The sequence below is a fragment of the Triticum dicoccoides genome, chromosome 2A, assembly GCF_002162155.2.
Source record: "Triticum dicoccoides isolate Atlit2015 ecotype Zavitan chromosome 2A, WEW_v2.0, whole genome shotgun sequence".
Taxonomy (NCBI): domain Eukaryota; kingdom Viridiplantae; phylum Streptophyta; class Magnoliopsida; order Poales; family Poaceae; genus Triticum; species Triticum dicoccoides.
In genome coordinates, this window is record NC_041382.1 from 414496894 (window position 1) to 414515918 (window position 19025).

The window sequence follows — 19025 nt, forward strand, 5'->3', positions numbered from 1 at the left end:
GGGTCACACATACACATGCATATCTCACTTGCACTCGATAGGCCCATCTAAAACTCTATCTCCCCCCTCGTTCTCTCTCCATCTCACACGCGCACACACACAATCTCATGCCCAGCTAGCCAAGTATGATGGTCTCTCACTCAATTGTAGGCACACGCAGCCCCCCCTATATGTATATGACTAGCTAATCTTAGTCTCCATCACAAACATGTGCATGGTCTATCTCGATTTCTCCCAGGGCATCTTTCTATCGCGCACTCACTCCCTCGATCTCCCACCCATATAGTCCCCTCACGATCTCGATGGGATCTCTCTATCACAAACATACCCTCTCTCCCTCCCCATGCGTCCACGCCATCCATGTGTCCCTCTCGACCTTTGTTCCTTGTTGGCCACACCTCTATTGGACATGTGTTACAGGGGTGTCTCTCTCCGTTGCAAACAATCACACACTAGCTATCTTCGTGTATCTCCTCGCCTCGCTTTTCCATCTCGGAGATGCATGCGTGATATGTTCGCATAAGAAACGAAAAAACACACTCTCTCTCTAATTTATCGTTTGTTGTCATTTTGTCTTTCACACACATACTCTTTTTGCACACTTACTCATTCTCCTTCACACGCACTTGATCTGTCTCGACTGAGGCACTCTCCTCGGTCCATAGCATATAGATTTATTGAAAAGTCAAACATCACAAAGTTTGACCATGTACGTGAAGAAAAAGAATTACATCTAGTACGACAAACATATACCATTAGATTCACCATGAGATGTAGTTTTGTATGATGTATCTTTGGTATTGTAGATATAAATAACAATTGCGTAAACCTGATCAAAGTTTCCAAAGTTTGACTTCTAAAAAATTTGCATGCATTGCATTATCGAGCGGATGGAATATCTCTTTCCCCCTCTCAGCTATCTGATGCACCACTCAGCCTTATCGGGGCTCGTCAATCTCTCTCAAACTTTATTGGTTAGTTTGGTTCGTGACCTGACCCTCATGCCTTGATGGCCGGTACTGCTTGGTGTGGACGTGAGATGTAAAATATTTCTGCCTGGCCAGGCTTGTGTGGTGCTGAAGCGTTTGGTTCATGCCTGGGCCAGGCAAAGCATCAACGTCCCATCAATCAATCCATGCATCAATTATTTAATGCTAATATCCATCCATGTTGCTGTTAGCCTCGTGGCCACACGACCAGGCACGACCAGGCGTTCGAAATCTGTCGCCTGGGCCAGGCTACTTGCAGTGTCTGGAGTTCAGCCAGGCTAATTAAAGTTCAAGGGAAACCAGGCCAGGCGGGCTTTCTTTTTCACAGGGTAGCAACCAAACAAGCGTGCATGAAATCCAGCCACAACCTCAGGCCAGGCAAAAGATGCTCAGGACGCAAGCCAAACTGGCCTTATATCTCCCTGGTTCACACATACACATGTCTCGCTCACGCTATACATATAGACCTATCCAACACTCTCTGCCCTTGTTCTCTCTCCATGTGACACGCACCCCCCTAAGTACCATAATCCCTCAATCCATCATAGGCACAAGCACTCCCCTCCCTCCTAAGTATGATTATCTCTTACTAGCCAACATGAACACACGTATTGTCTCCTTCCATCCATACGTCTATCTCGATATCTCTCGGGGCATCTTCTATCGCGCACACACCTTGTCACTCGATCTCCCACCCATGTAGTCCCATCGCGATCTCCAGGGGATCTCTCTATGAGAAACATACACTCTCTCCTCCCCATGTCTGCATTTTCTCCGTACGTCTCTCTCGACCTCTCTCCCTTGTTTGTCAGACCCCTCTTGGCCATGTGCTAGGGGTCTTGCTCTCTCGGTTCCAAACAACAACACACTATCTCCTCACCTTGCCTCCGTTGTCGAAGATGCATGTGTGATATGTTTGCATAAGACACGCACGCTTTTTCTCTACTTTTGTCGTGTGTTGTCCATGTCTCTTTCACACACGCACACACACTTTTTTCACTCTCTCTCTCTCTCTCTTGTTAGGGACTCTGTCACAGCATATGGATGTTTTGAAAAGTCAAACCTCAGAAATGTTTGACCAGGTATATGTGGAGAAAAACATTTACATCTGGAACAATCATTAGATTCATCACAACATGTACTTACTTCATACTATCATTTATCTTTGGTATTGCAAATATAAGTAATTTCTTTATAAACTTGGTCAAAAGTTTCAAAAGTTTGACTTAAAAAAATGTTGGAACTACATTATCGAACGGAGGGAGTAGCTCTTTCTCTCTCTCTCTGCTATCTCTCACGGGCCTCCCCTCTCACTCGAACTCTCTATACCGACGGATTATACGCTCACTGTGTCAGCGTATAGCTCCGTATATTGTTTAGTTGACCGGTCAACCAATTCACATGTTGCCTTGTCAGCTCGTGTTTTGTATCTTCGTGTGCTGGCCCATGTGGCAGTGGGTAAAAATAAGTAAACTAGAGGCCCATCTGACACGCGGTGAAGTAAACGAAGTTGAAACCACTCGGGGTAGCACCCCGCACGCTAGTAAATTGAGGGCGCATTAAGGACAAACTTCTTGCGCGCGAAGGATGCACTCGCGCACAATTCACCACTGCGCGGCGGCATGCACAGAAGGACGCACTCGCGCACACCCAGCACACAACACACACCAGCACACGTGTACACCGGCGTCGCCGCCGGTTGAGATGGACAGCGAGGCAGCCAACAAGCGGAGGCGGCTCGAGCCAAAACCGCATTCGGCGAGCCTGGACTTCATCAGCAGCCTCCCCGACGACACACTGCTCGTCATCATCGGCCTCCTCCCCACCAAATCTGCCATGCGGACCGCCCTGCTCTCCCGGCGGTGGCGCCCCCTCTGGCGCTGCGTCCCCCTCAACCTCACCGTCGACAGATGGCTCTACGACGGGGATTGCAAACGCATGGCCGCAGTCTCCAAGATCCTTTCATCGCACCCTGGGCTAGCCAAACGCCTTGACATCCGCATTTTCAGTACCAACTGCAAGGTCCAACCCAAGTTCGACGAGTGGTTCTTATCCCCCGCCCAAGATCAGATCGAGGAGCTCAGCTTTGAAGCTGGACGATGTCGCTCTCTGCCGCCGTCCGTGCTCCGCCTCACGCCAACGCTGCACCGCGCCAGCTTCAGCTCCTGCTATCTTCCCCAGATTAATGTCGCGTCCGCTCTTCTTCTCCCTCAACTCAAGCAGCTGGACCTCTTCGATGTTGTCATCTCGAAGAAGGCTATGGAGCACCTGGTCCGCAGTTGTACTACGCTCGAGTACCTTTGTCTTGAGCAGATCCATGGGTTCATTAGCCTCCACATCGCCTCGACGAATCTCCGATGGATTTATGTGTCTTGCCGGCCCCGCAACAAGACATCAATTGGGAAGAGATCACTCCAGCTATTCCACGTTATGGTCATTGAGAATGCGCCTTTCCTTGAGAGATTGCTTGTATCGGATCTAGAAGGTCCAACAAAAATCAGGGTCATTGACGCGCCGAAATTGACAGTGTTGGTGTACTCGTCTGCTAAATTCTCCTGGTTTACTCTTCCAATTTTGTAGTATCAAAATTTGACCATAGACTTAACTGACAAAATGTTAATGCATGTCACTAAGAACTATATCGTTGGATTCGTATTTGAACATAATTTGAAATGGTGTAATTTTTAGTGACATGCATTGGCATTTTCTTAGGTAAATCTATGGTCAAAATTTTATACTAAATATGAGGTAGTATTACAAAAGTGGGCTATGTAGGCCAAAACATGTGCCAAATTCACTTGTGATGCATTTGGCATCGATGCCCCTCCATTGCTCACCTGGTGTCCCAATATGGATCACCTACTTTGCTCCGGTGCCAAATTAACTCACGCAATGAAAAAACACTATGTGGGAGAGAGAGAGGACTGAGGCATAAAAAAACACTTGTTTGGGAGAGTGAGAGGCTGGTGTAGTTGGTTTGATTGATTTGTTTATACATGTGGGTCTGTGTGCACAGTGGTGCTAACTCTCTCACATCGCAAGAGCGGTGCCAAAATCTTTTGATTTGACATCGATGCGTGTTATGTGGCATACTTTTGCGAAATATGGCATCAGCCGCATAGTGGAAGGAAACAAATGCCCAAGCTCTTAACGTGCTCCTAGTTAAATGAGAGGAAACACACACACACAGAGAGAGAGAGAGAGAGAGAGAGAGAGAGAGAATATCACTAGCCAGCCAACCCTATCGTATGAGCGAATGATATTGGTACCTCTTGATGACATGGCAATCTTATGCAGCCAGCTGCTCTAATATGTTCTCTTCTTTTGCAGATAAAAAAGACCCAAAAGTGGAAAATGTGCTGCACTATAAAAATCTCATCGAATGCCTTGATCTCCATCTTACAGAAATTGATTTGATCGACTACCGAGGCAGCACATCTGAGATTAAATTGGCCAAGTTCTTTGTTCTGGAGGCAAGTGTACTCAAGGTAATGAGGTTTGGCGTTCTCTGGCGCAACAATGAATGGCGTGCTGATCACCTCAAGCGTCTAAGCCTAAATGACAAAGTCTCCGCGGAAGCTGAATTTGTTTTTGAAACATGAAGTGGCCAGAGACTCGAAAACTTATTTGCCCATTAGTGACTTGTCAGGGCGGTGGATTTTAGTTTGTACGATAATGCTGCATCCACCTAAAGTAATGAAAGTTCTTACGTAAACTTCCTAGTAATTCCCTCTTCGTAGGTGCAGCATTACTCCTAACATTTGTAATATCGGTTTGAAACTTGTAATATTGTCGTGTCCTATTCCTGCGTTTTCAAAATCCTGCGAATCAAATAGGTCCTGAGTTGGTGATGATGTTGTGCCTCCCATCTTTCACCAATAGCCGTCGGATCTAGATCTAACGCATACAAACCAAGCTTCTCCATTTTTGCAAAAAGATGCCCGCACTTGTTCCCTATTTACAAACAACTCCTTGTCTCTCACAATCAGCCTCATCTCCTCCCCACCACATCTAGGAGTAGAAGGCCGTGGAAAAATCTGGCGCAATGGCTGCTGCCAGAGCCGTCCACCCCCAGTCTTGGTGTTCCGTGCAATGCACGGGCATCTACGCACGGGAAATTATGTCGAACAGGGCTAGTTGTAAGCAGGCTAGCTCTACAGCCATGATGATAGTGACTATAGACGGTGAGGCTGACTATGGTATGCCGAACACGGCGCCTATACTCAGGTGTCATCTCCGGCGCAGGGTCTTATCACTTCACTGTGAGGAGCAGCACGTAATAATTTGACCAACGGATATTCACTGTGAGGAACTGCCTTTGGGTGAATGACACATGGCCCCAGGGGGTGGTTGACCCACCTATCATACAGCCAAAGGCAGGTGCAGTAGAGGGCCGAGGAGTAGTATGAAATCCTACGCACCTACGCACGCTAACCTAGGGCTGAGTGATCACTCGAATCGCAAGATCAGTTGACTAGAAGCTACGCTAGACCCATGGAGGCGATGAGCACGAGCATTAGCCGGCTGTGCCAGATGGTCCACGACGCCGGCCTGCGGCCCGGCACCGAGGAACATCTCCAGGTAGTATTGCTTGAGGCCGCCAGGGCGAGGGGCCGCTTGGACGACAGCTTCATCTCCTTGTTCGACGAGGTCCTCGTCGGTTTCCTTGACAAGTTCACCGTCGTCAAGAAGCTTGCGGACAACTTTGACGTAAGCCTCCAGCCGATGCGCCTAGGCTCTATGATGCCCGCCACCCTCAACGGCCACTATGGTAACAACCTCTTCGACGCACTGGTGGCCCTGCAACTGCCTGCCATCGCGCCGGAGAATGTCCACCTCGAGGTCGCACAGCGCCTGGCGCAGCAAGACACCATCGACATAATCACCCACGTCTACGCGCAAATCGTCCACAAGGACTACTACATGCAAGAGGAGGACAATAGGACGCTGGCCTTCTTGGAGCGCAGGGCAACCTTGGACGGCACTGTTCAGAAGCACGTTGAGCTCGCCGCCAACGCCGCTACTCCTCACACGTCGGTTGGTGACCCGGCGCACTAGGGCGTGAGGATGTCGTTGAATGTTGATGGATCCGTATGTATTTTTATCTTTCCATCAAATCCATGTAGTAGTATATGATACTACAGTAATTATCTTACCTTTCGCATCAACTTCATAATTTTCGTACGTACTCCATGCATGAACGGCACCAGAACCAAACTTCTCATTACTCTAGGCAAAATCATTATTTTCTATCTATCGGTCGCACCATGGAGCAGAACCAAATTTTACAAGTTATGAGTTCAAAAGGAAAAGCCTGTCGTGTTCGCGTCGCACCCCCACGTAGTTGGTCCAGCACGTCGCTCAAGCGGGAATGCGTGCGGTGTTGCATTTTCACTTACAAGTGGGACCACAGTTGAGCAAACCGACTATGGGCAAACCCCCACCCCGCCCACCGCGCGATGGCTGAGAAAACAGGAGGGAGAAGAGATGGTTGTAGCATGGACTCCAAGAAAATTGGTGTCGGATGGGACTCGTGTGGGTGGCATGTGCCGTACTACTAGACGTGAATGCTAGTTATGGCCCATGCCACCCCACTATATCGAGGTACGTAGAACAAATTTCCTGCAGTCCGTGCTTAGCCCTCCTCTATCTCTCTTCTCAGCCAGCCAGCGGACGCGCGGATCCCATCGTCTGTTTGCTCACATTCGGCCCCACATGTCAGTGAAAACGCAAGAGGACCCATTGAACCTGCACATCTTTCACCTCGACGTGCTGGTGATGAAAAACAAATCCAATAAAGATCTTCGGTGGCCGCCTTTGGAGTTACTCAAGAGTAGTAAGATTCTATTTACAGTTTAACCCAAGATGCACATCTCGTGGCTTCAACTACCACTCTATTTTCTTTCATGACACGACCTGGATGCTGGATGTCCCACGTGTCGACAACAGGAGTAAGAACCCGACCAAATCTTCGGTTCTGCTCTCGGATGAGATTAGTGCACTTGTTGATACTCCTACTAGAATAGAGGCTAGACATGAGACTAGATGCGAGGAAGCAACGTCTACTTCTTTACACTCAAAGAAGAAAGAAGCACGCAAGATCGAGCCTCCGCAGATCAACAATGAATGCATCGAGAAGGCACTAATCCAACTTACAGGAGTAGTAAAATTTATTCTTGTGGTTCTTGTTTTCTTTGGTCTTGCTTTTCTAGTCAAAATTATCATTGGAGTTCGCGCAAAACGGAGGTGCGTTTGGGGTCGTGCGTTGGAGTTGGCCTTACAAGTGGGACCGCAGTTAAGGAAACCGACTACCGACAAACCCCCACCTCACCCGCCGCATGATGGCTGAAGTTAGAGAAACGACGAGGTTGAAGAGATTACTCTAGCACGGACTCCAAGAAATAATATGGTGTCAGATGGATGTCGTGGTGGTGGCGTGTGTCGTACTCTTGAACGTGAATGCTTGTTCTGGCCCATGCCACCCTACTACTCCTACTACTTACTCCTACTAGTATATAGTATACTAGTATCAAGGATTCGAGGTGCTGGTTACGTACAACGAACACATTAACATATGGCTACAGTAAAAACACCCGCCCGACGCGCGAAGCATGTGAAGCTAGTACAAATTTAGAGAAGCGACTCGAAAGCCATTCATAAATTTAGTAAGTTTATCACAGGAATATCATTTTATTACATACAACAAGTCATCAACCCACATCGACAACGAGGATACATTATAAATACTAAAGTTTTCACCACACAACAAATAACAAGCAATGAAATGAACTTAAACTCAACCATTCCTCGGCGTTGGAAACGCTTGCTTTGAACCACAAGTGATTCTCTGGGACAGGCCATCGATTGTCGATCTGGAAACCAACGCAGGACTGATCATCCAGGCTGAAGCGGCCTACTATATCCCTACCAGGGTAGGGAACCACACAAATGTCCGAGGTATAGACACATTTGCTTCTCATAAATGTGTCAACAACAGTTGGATCGCCTTTCACCATCATCGGATAGTTTTGTCCAAGGAAGAGCGAGTTTTCTCCAAGACTATCAATTATGTACCAGGGAGAAGGAGTTGGCGCTAGCACACTAGTATCCATCCCGAATACCATGCAACGGGTGTTGGAATAGGTCCGGAGAGTGCGACCATGGGAGACACCTGCTTCCTTAGCAGTAACATCATCAGTGGACTGTATACACACAAGAAGAGGTGATCCATCGGAATTAGTTGCTAGGCGCCATAGAGTATATGGGCGCTTATTGTCCTCATGCTCGTGATCATCACCATCGTCATCTCCCCCTTGGTTATAAAAAATTTCAAGTATAGGTGGTGGGATGTTCACAGGACCTTGGAAACACAAGAAGAAGGTTAATTAGTAAAGGGAAACTTGCTAACCCGCATGCATGTGGATGAAACAATTATAATTACGGTGGAAGACAAACGTACCGAAACTATGAGGATGCCATGCAAAAATAGTGCCACGAGTGGTGGCAGCAAACACAAGGCCCTCGTATTGAATTGCATCACAGTACTCATCCGTGTACAGAAACTGATTTTTGAGCAATATCCATCGAGTGAAACCATCAAGGACGACAACAAGCTTGTCGAAGATAGCAACAACATCATAGTTGTTGTAATTCCAAGAGCGGTTGGGAACTCGACAAATCGCTATCTTCCGTAGAATACAGTCACCATGATCGTATTTGAACGTGCATACATTACCGGTGTGCTCAACCTCTGGGCAGTGTGCTGAGATTTTTGGAAGTGGAACCTGGTGACGAGTGTACACATTCACAAGTTCCCATTCGCAGTTGGACCCAATGTAAACAACCCAATCTCCATTTGCGCCCTCCCAAGCCTTCCCCTCAAGCGATGGCATCTTAACATCATACGTATCATTATCAAGCGGCATCAACTTGCATAGGGCGAGGCCTCCGTCGTGCCGGCGCCAGTCATCATCAGGGTTACGACGAAGAAGATAGGGGAGACCAAACCGCTCCTTGACACTTGGGTTCTTTGTAATGATGTTATTAGTTGAGTCGAGAATGGGCTTGAACGAACCTGCCATGCTAGCCGAGGTGATGACGTCGCACCGATCAATGAGTTCCTCCACCACGTCATCTTTCAGATCGAGGCAAGAATAACGGGGTCGTTTCTGGCCTGTTCCCTCCATGGAGAAGATGATCGAACAATGGCAGAAGAAAGGGTGAAGGGCTGAAGGAAATTGGAGGAGGGAGAGGAAGAGCGTGCGACAGCAGTTCCAAATTGAGAGGGAAAGGCGAAGAGTCGATGGACGGTTGCGAGTTTGCCACGGTTCATGAAGAGGCGCCCCGACCTACATGTCTGTTCGAAAATACTCCTACTACTCGCCGTCGTCTCACTGATATGTTCGAACGGGAACACATGTCAACGAAACATGGTGTGTAATTTCTCATGCAAAATGCGATCTGGCCGCGTTGGCCCGAGGTGCCGCATTAGTTATCGACCTTTGTTTTTTTAATGGCGTGCCGATCAGTTTTCAAGCACGACTAACTGGTACTGTACGCATAGAAAATATAAACTACTCTACCACTACTCCACCTCCAGTACTAGCAGTATAAAAAAGATATATAGGCTGGAGCTTGAGCGCTTTCTTGCTAAGGGCTGCCCACTTGCTTCTCACACTACCACCCTCTCTCCAGATCTGAAAAAGACGGCCCCTCTCTCCCTCCTCACCGGTGGTCACAGATCCGTCGGGGAAGAAAAGTACGTGCAACGTTGACGCACTCGTCATCGGCGAGCGAGGTCACGCACTGGCGAGAAGGCCGTCCTCTCAGACCTAGCGCCCGCGCGGGATGGCCTCCGTCCCCAAGCTCGCTGCCGTAGTGTGTGCGGAGGACGACGACCACGAGCGAAGCCACTCCCGCCGACCCTCAGGTATGCTACCTCTTTTCGAACCATAACCTTGTTCTGTTACCCCATCTGCCACGTCATTGCATGTGGATCTTTTTCCACTCCACCATGTTCCCAATTTGCTATCCTCTGCTCTGCTGGCCACGCAGACGAAAACCATAATTTGCACTATTAAATGAAACCCTACTTCATGCAGACTAATCCATGTCTGGTTGAATAAGGAAAGGAAGGGAGACTGTACTGTCCAAGAGAGTAGGCATCGAGCCCGCATCTAGGTTGAAAAGGGGAAAATCAGTAGCTAAGGAATGAGTCTCGTGTCTCTTGATTGAAGAAGCGTAGAAAGGCATGACAACACAATAGAGAATGACCAGGTCGATCAGTTTGTTGTCCTCGCATAGGAAAAAGGTGGCTAAAGAGAGCAAAAATGGGACGTAATCTACATATGCTACCTGGATATTTGTTGCTCTGGGCAACCATACCTCCCTCACCACTCTGCGTCCATGGAGGTACATCGTACTGGTGCGCCCACTGTCCGAATGGGCCTCCCATGCTCTTATTACCACTTTTTTGCTGTTAGTATAACGCCAACAGTCAAGTCAAGCAATGCTACTGCTAAAGTGATGCCAGATTTAACTAATGCCGCTCTCAGTCTAATGCCATTGATAAATTTAAGCAATGCCATTTAATGTCACTGGATTATTTCAGGGTTAGCTGTTGATTGTGGATGTATTAAAGATTTTTCAGCTAAGGCATTCTAATGCTGTTGCACAGCTAGTATACCAACGATGAAACTTGTTACTACCTTCAGATTTTTGCACTGTTAATCCTTATAGATTACATACCTCACTTTCATGAGATAAGTTAATTTTTTTGTACAGTGTCACCAAAATGCCAAGGCGCTGATGTCATTTTATTTTGGTTAAAGTGCACAGACAATTATGAAGACAAGAGGAAAGGTCAAGAGTGGGCACCTCCTCCTCCGGCTGTTCTCTTGATTCGTTCGATCAAGTTTTTATGTTTGATCGATTATCAAGATTGGGATAGAAATTTTTAAGGTCCCCCCGAGTTCGAAATGATATTTACCTTGGAGGTACATGGTTTGCAATTTTTTTATGCTGTCATTAGTTAATAATGCTAGTTACCTTCAGACTTTTGTATTTGGTTTAATGCTCATGCAGAGCTAGTATACAAATGCTGAAACTTGTTACCTTTACATTTTGTATTGTTAATTCTTATAGAAACCTTCTAGTGCTAGAGTTTATTGAAATCTGTTCAGTAAAACCATTGTACTGTACCCTGTAATAAACTAACTACTCTACTGTTGCACTAGCCACTGGACTAGTGTATATTTGTAGTATTCGAATGGTGTTGCATTAGCGTATGGACATAAATAAAGTGTGGCAAGCTTTCCCAGATATGTGCTCAAGAAAACTACTACCTGTTTTTATAAATACGAGACATTTGGGTACTTTAAATTGAACCACGAAAACGTCTTATATTAAGGAACAAAGGGTGTAGAGTTCACTCAAATTATCCCGGTAAAGCTAGTCACACCTTTGTTAAAATTAATGTTCATTATGTTATCGGTGGAGGTCTGTATGTTTGTCTCTAATGCCTGTCGACTACATACCTGACATCATGATGTAATGTTAAGTCATTTCCTTTTGTACAGTGTCACTGAATTGTCAAGGCGGTGATGGCATTTTATTTTAGTATAATTGCACAAAATTTGCTTAAAAGAAGAGGAAAGGTCAGGAATGGCTCAGTTTTTCAGAAAAAACTATGTATGCCTTCCTGACACCAGCCGTTGTTGCTTTATTTATTCCTTCAAACAGGTGGTTAGAAACAGTCTTTCTACCTTTTCCCATTATGAAATTGGAATGCTTATATTTGTGAGTTTATGCTTCAACTAGTGCCACTTTTAGAGTAATCACACTTTCAATATTTGTGCAATCAGGGATGCTCGATTTTAGTGGAACTGCACAAAAAGTCCAACTGGTTCAACATTAGGAGCATGTTTTTTCCAAACCTTTATATCCAATTGGTGGCACTATGAGCTGTTCATTACGAAGGTACATGGTTTGCTACTATCTTGCTACTCTTTTTGTATTGTCATTAGATAGTGATACTAGTGGTTTGCATGTGTATTTATTGGCAGGGTGGACCTACATTGGAGGTGCAGGACAGGATTCAATGATTGGATGCTCAATTTCGGTTGTATTGATTTCACCTCTTCCATCACTGCGAACATGGATATCCTTGGTCTGATGAAGAATAGGCGCTATATTTCTGCTCTGAACCAGCAAATCAATTCAGTATTAAATTGTCCAGGGCAAAACATAACTGTATCAGATTGTCCAGTGCAGAACATGACAGATGCTAAGCGGAAGAGACATGTTTAAACCGAAAATACAAGGTGTGGTATATGTTTACTAGCTGCTTGATATTTGTGCAGACAGAGATGTCTGCCCGTTGCTATTTGGCAAATAAACAAAGTGTCCGCAATTTTGGTTGAACTGCACAAGAGAATAGTATAGTCACTGCATGCAGTGCCATTTGAAAATAGACACAGAAAGATTGGATAGTCACTTCATGGACTGCAGAAAAGTAGTACTGTACTATTTATTGTCCAACACTAGGTGCTTCATTGCTTTGGTCTGATTATACAATGGGCATCATTTTGCCTAAGTTAAAGTTTGTATTCCGAAAATAGTCTCGCGGTGTGATCGAGAGAAGACCAAATCATATTGCAGTGGATGTTCCTCCATCATGTGTGGTTCATTCTCATGGTTCCAGCTATTGGTGAAACCACTTACGTTTGCAAGAGGATTTGTAGACTTCACCAACAAATTTGTCTTTTAGTCTGTACTGAATGTTGGCCAAGAAAAGCATCCATGTTAGTAGGAAGAACATATGTTTTTTCTAGATCTCTGCTTTTGGAGCTACATATTTGTATATGATCTGTGAATCATTGAGATGCATTAACATGTTGATCTTATGTATGGGAATCGTACTAGTTAGTTTTAGTTACGACGCAAGATCCAAAGTGGCTGATCTTTGCTTTTGGAGCTACATATTTGTATATGATCTGTGAATCATTGAGATGCATTAACAGTTACTTATTTATGTCCGCTCAGTGTTTACAAGTTACTGATCGATCACTAGCTAGCCTACAAATGCGCTCCTGGCAGTTTTATTTGTGACGCAAGATGCGAAGTGGCAGTTTTTTGAATAAAAATGCCTACCTCTGAAGAAACTGACAGGCTACACTATCGATCCTACACGGATAAAAATGCCTACCTCTGAAGAAACTAACAAGCTACACTATCGATCCTAAACGGATAAATAGCGGATCACGCACGTACTAGTACTCCCTCCGTTTTTATTTACTTTGCATATTAGAGTTGACTGAAGTCAAACTTTGTAAAGTTTGACCAAGTTTATAGAAAACAATATAGACATTTATCATAATAAATCTATACGATGTGAAAGTACATTTAATAATAAATCTAATGTTATTGATTTGTTATTGTATATCTTAATATTTTTTATATAAACTTGGTCAAAGTTTGTAAAGCTTGACTTTGACCAAAGCTAATATGCGAACTAAATAAAAACGAAGGGAGTACCTCCTTTCCGGTTTGCATGGCTTAATTCAAACCTCTCACCGACCAAGGTACTCCCTTCGTCCGGGATTTATTAGTCCCGTGAGCAAAGCAACAAGACCAAGGCATGGCAATAATTAACGACATGCAGAAGTTTAAGCCTAATTAATTCCAGCGATTTAAGTGGCTGCATGCGTGCCCTCGGCTGCGACTCGTTGCATGCTGCTTCGCGTACTGCCTGCGAGCGATTCTGAGTGTCTGCATGCAGCCGGCCGTAATTAAGTCAGCTAACTGATGTGAAAAAAGATACGCTTTAAATCCGTGGAATCATTATTGACAAGGAGGGAGATGATTCGAGTGCACTCGTTTGACCGCCATGCCAGCGTGTGACCCAGACGGGACGGGACGGCACAGTCATAATTTCGGTTTCTCTAATTTTCCACGGCAAGCTGGCGCGCTAAGCCATTATGCATTGAATTCCGATGACCGTCGCGCTACCTTCCGCCTATAAGTACTCTTTCCCGGCCTTCTCAGGTGCCACCGTGACCCAACTCGCCATATCCTCATAAGCCCCCACCGGCCAGGCGTCGCTCGCCACGTCCACCATGCCCCTGCCCGTCCGCGGTAGGCGACGTCGGAGGCGGTCACCGCCGGAACTAGTGTTTGGGTTTTCACCGGAAGGCAGACAGAGGGAGGAGGCATTCTATCTGTCTTTAGATGGCAATGCAGAGATCGAGGAGTTGTTGGAGCGCGACCGCATGGTGGAGGAGCAGGAGTTGTTGGAGCGCGACCGCCTGGCGGAGGAGCAGTGTATCGCCGATTTGCGCCGCCAGCGGGACATGGAGCAGCAGCGCACCGACGCTCTGAGTCGCGAGCAAAGCGCCCGCAACTGGGCCGACTAAGTGGAGGCCGGCGCCCGGCAAATAGCCCTGGAGGCTGTCGGGCATGCACGCATTCACGATGCCGATTTTTACTACTAGCTCATCAAGTGGGTTTCCCGCTTGGAAGCCGAAGCTTCGGTGGACCACGCCGGCATGGAAAAGGCCAACGCGCGCGAGCAACGCGCCCTATCGCACCTCTGGCAAGTCCAAGGCGAGGCGGAGGACGCCGGTGCCGGCGTTTAGCATGGACAGCGGATGGCGGACGTCATCGTCTAGTTAGCTAAGAGTAAGTTAGTACTTGTGCGCTACTAGAGTGTTAGTGGGAGTAGATAGTTAATTTGGCTATGATGGTTGTCAACGTGGAAGTTCAGTACTCTATATGTGGATCAGACCTGTTACTTTGCTCTGAATGTTGAACTTTTTGTTTGAACGTATGGAATGGGCTGTTATTTTTTTAAATGGGTTGTATTTGTCCTCCACGGTTTAGAGGCTGACTTGTGGTCCTAGCAAGTTGACGCATACACAATCAGGAGATGATTGTACGTGGAGAGGATGACAGCAGGGACCCGCCAAGGTCATGGCAGTACGCAAGCAAGTGCCTCCTTATTTCAAGCCAATAAAAAAATGGCTCCTCCTAGTGGATTTCTGACATTTAGGTCCCATGCCATTGTCAACGTAGTCAATAAACGAGAGAATTGCACAACGAGCGGCTGACACCAGGGACCCAACAGCTCGCCCAGCTATTTTTGTTTTGGGTTAATTTGATAAATGCCACTCCAAATCTGGTGTATCCGAGAAATGCCACTGCAATTTCCAAACTTTGAAAAATGCCATTTCATGCCATTTCTAGTGGCATTTTTTGAAGTCTGGAGTGGTGTTTTTCAAAGTTTGCAAACTGCAGTGGCGTTTTTCAAAGTTTACAAAAACTTCAGTGGCATTTTTAAAAGTTTGGAAATTGCAGTGGAATTTTTATGAATCGCCATAATTGGAGTGGCATTTATCTAATTGTTTTTGAGACGGAAGCAGGGTGTCAACTGGGCTGTGCGGGACACTCTAGCTTGTCTAGACAGCCTTTTCTTTTATGTTTACCATAGACCAGCCCGGTAGTTTTTTTTTTCTTTCTGAAAATGGCTAGCCCAGTTCTTTTGTGATTTGTCAAGTAAGTCGCTTAATCAGGCCTGTTGGGCTGCAAATCTTTCAAGACAAGGAGAGCTTCATTCGGCTGGCCGAGAAAATGGCCTATCAGTAATGAGAAATGGGTTGTACAATTTTAAAACACATCAAACCAGCAATTATTTTCAAATATCTTTTTTTCATTTCGAGATTTTAAATTGCATTGATTTTTATGCGTGGACAATTTATTGGATTTTATATTGATATACATTTATTTTTAAAATCAGTCTGAATGTGACTCGAAATTTCGGGATTAAAAACAGTTCAGACCGCACCGACATATGCAAAATTTCGTATAATTTTTTAATCGTGACCACAATATGGGTTGTAATGCTAACATAAAGAATATGGCCTCCAAAAAACCCGTAAGAATTAGCAAATGGGATGTAAATTATTTGAAATAATGGCAGATGGGCTATATGCTGTTTTCCACATATTTGAGGCTTTCCACAGATGGCCTGTATACTGTTGGATGTCCATCCAACGGCCGTCGTGCTTCTTCAATCTCTGCTCTTCCTGCTCCAGCCGTTCAAACAAGCGCCGGCGGGACTGCCTGCTCCCTCCTTCCCGCGGCCGGCTGTGCTGCCGCGCATGCCTCACCGCCCCACCGTACTCCCATTGTTGTCCTAGCCATCCCTCTACTCACCCACACCTGCTGTTATTCTCCGGCGACGGCAGACGAACCAGTAAACCCTCGTACAGTTGTACTCCCCTTCGCGTGGGAAACAAAAACAACGGCCGAGTCTTCCCTGCCTCCGTGTCGTTCCCTTCCTAGGCCTCGCCGTCGTCCACCGCCCTGGTGCTCTCGGCGTGGCGTGGTCAGCGTAGTCAACGGCCGACATGCATCTGAAGTGGACTGTACATGGAGAGGCTGACAAGGGTCCACGGCCGCACGCAAGGAAATGCCTCCTTGATACGCATAAAATAATGATTTCCTCCACCTGACATCTGGGACCCACCAAAACGGCCTCTCTATTTCGCGAAAAAAATGTTACCGCCGCTGACAGCTCGGACCCACCAGCTATATCTTCGCACGCAAGGAAGTGCCTCCTTATTATGCACAAAAAATTGAATACCCCCTGCTAGCTGGGACCCAGTATAGTCGGCCTACTAAGTTCATGGGGACGAAGGGCTTTGTCAACTTAGTCAATATGCACGATTCTAGCTCGACTGATCATACGATGTCCATCCAACGACCGTAGTGCTTCTTCAACCTCTGGTCTTCTTGCTCCAGCCGCCCAAAGCAGCGCCGGTCGTGCCGCCTGCTCCTGCCTCTCGTGGCCGGCTGTGCTTCCGCGGAGGCCTCACCACCCTCATACTACTCCCACCGCTGGCCAGGCCATCCCTCCACTCCACTCACCCACACCCCCTGTTATTCTGCGGCGACGGCAGCGCAGCCAAACCAGTGAACCCTCGTACTCCTCTCCGCGTGGGCATCCACTGCCGCATCTTCCCCGGCTCCATGTCGTCCCCTTCCTAGGCCTCGCCGTCGTCCACCGCCGTGGTGCTGTCGGCGCGGCGTGGTCAATGTGGTCAATGACCGAATTCCATTGGAAGATACTGTACGTGGAGAGGCTGACAGCTGGGTCCACGGCAGCCGCAAGGAAGTGCCTCCTTATTACGCGGAAAATAATTATTCCTCCACCTGACAACAGGGACCCACCGAATGCCCACCAGTATATCACGAAAAAAACGTTTGCCCTTGACTGCTGGGACCCACCCGACGGGCCATCGTATTTCGCGAAAAAAACATTCCCCCTGCTGTCAGCTCGGACCCACCGGAAGTGCCTCCTTATTACGCACAAAAAAATGAATACCCCCTACTAGCTGGGACCCACCTTGGTGGGAGGCTGACTTGTGGGCCTACTAAGTTGACGGGGACGGAGGGCTTTGTCAACTTAGTCAATATGCACGATTCTAGCTCCAGTGACCATACGCTGTCCATCCAACGGGTGTAGTGCTTCCTCAACCTCTGGTGTTCTTGGTCCAGCCGCCCAAACCAGCGCCGGTCGTGCCTCATGCTCCTGCCTCCCGTGGCCGGCTGCGATGCGGCGAAGGCCTCACCGCCCCCTACTACTCCTACCGCTAGCCAGGCCATCCCTCTACTCACCCACACCCCCTGTTATTCTGCGGCGACGGCAGCCTCACACCGCAGCGAATCAGTGAACCCTCGTACTCCTCTACGCGTGGGCATCCACTGTCGCGTCTTCCCCGGCTCTGCATTGTCCCCTTCCTAGGCCTCGCCGTCGTCCACCGCCCTAGTGCTCTCGGCGCGGCGTGGTCAACATGGTCAAGGAATGGCTTCCATCGGACATGGACTGTACGTGGAGAGGCTGACAGCTGGGTCCACAGCCGCAACAAAGAAGTGCCTCCTTATTACGTGCAAAATAATTATTTCTCCACCTGACAGCGGGGACCCATCGGACGGGCCACCGTATTTCGCGAAAAAAATGTTTGCCCCTGACTGCTGGGACCCACCTGGTCGAAGGGTATGTAGCGTTGTCATTCTGGTCACGAACATGTACGTACATATATACTGGTGGATGTAGAGGCACGCACGTGTCGTAGTAGAGGCGCGCACGTAGCATGTACACGTACGTGCAGCGGCCAGGGTGCAAGAAAGAAAATCCGGCCACGTATGTGTGCATACGGGCGGGGTCTCGAATGCCTACTCGCGCATACGTACGGCCAGGGCTCGTGTACATGGCTGGGTGAGAACGGAGAAACAACATCGTCATCGTGTTCATGGGGAGGCAACGGAATGTGTCGTGTTCATGGGAGGCAACAGAATGCGTCGTGTTCATCGAGAGGGCTTGGACGGAACAGGCGATGGAAACGAGGCCTGGCGTACCGCAGAACGGAGGAAACGGCCTTGTGTTCGACCGGCCACGTTCGAAACAGGATCCTGTTGATCGGGAGGGGTCTGGCGTACCGCAAAACGGAGGAAACGGACCTCCTACGGTCGAAATGGGGGTCCTGTTCATCGGGAGGGGTGTGGCGTACCGCAAAATGGAGGAAACAGACTTGTGTTGGAGCGCTACGGTCGAAACGGGGGTCATGTTCATCGGGAGGGGTGTGGCGTACCGCAAAACAGGACTCCACGGGATACTGTTCATCTCCACCTTCGACCCCCTCCAGCCTCCACGAGCTACTGTTCATCCACCATCGACCTCCTCCAGCCTCCACCTGCGACTGTTCATCCACGGGCTCCTGTTCATCCAGCCTCCACCGCGTGCTACTCCACCGGCTACTGTTCAACCAGCCCTCTCCACGGGCTCCTCTTCAACCACCCCTCCACGGGCTACTGTTCATCCTGCCCTCCACCGTCTAGTGTTCATCCAGCCCTCCACGGGGTGGTCCTGTTCATCTAGCCCTCCACGTGGTCCTGTTCATCTAGCCCCAACCAGCTCGATCGATCGGGGTCCTGTTCATACAGAGGCAACACCACGGGGTCCTGTTCATCCACCCCCAC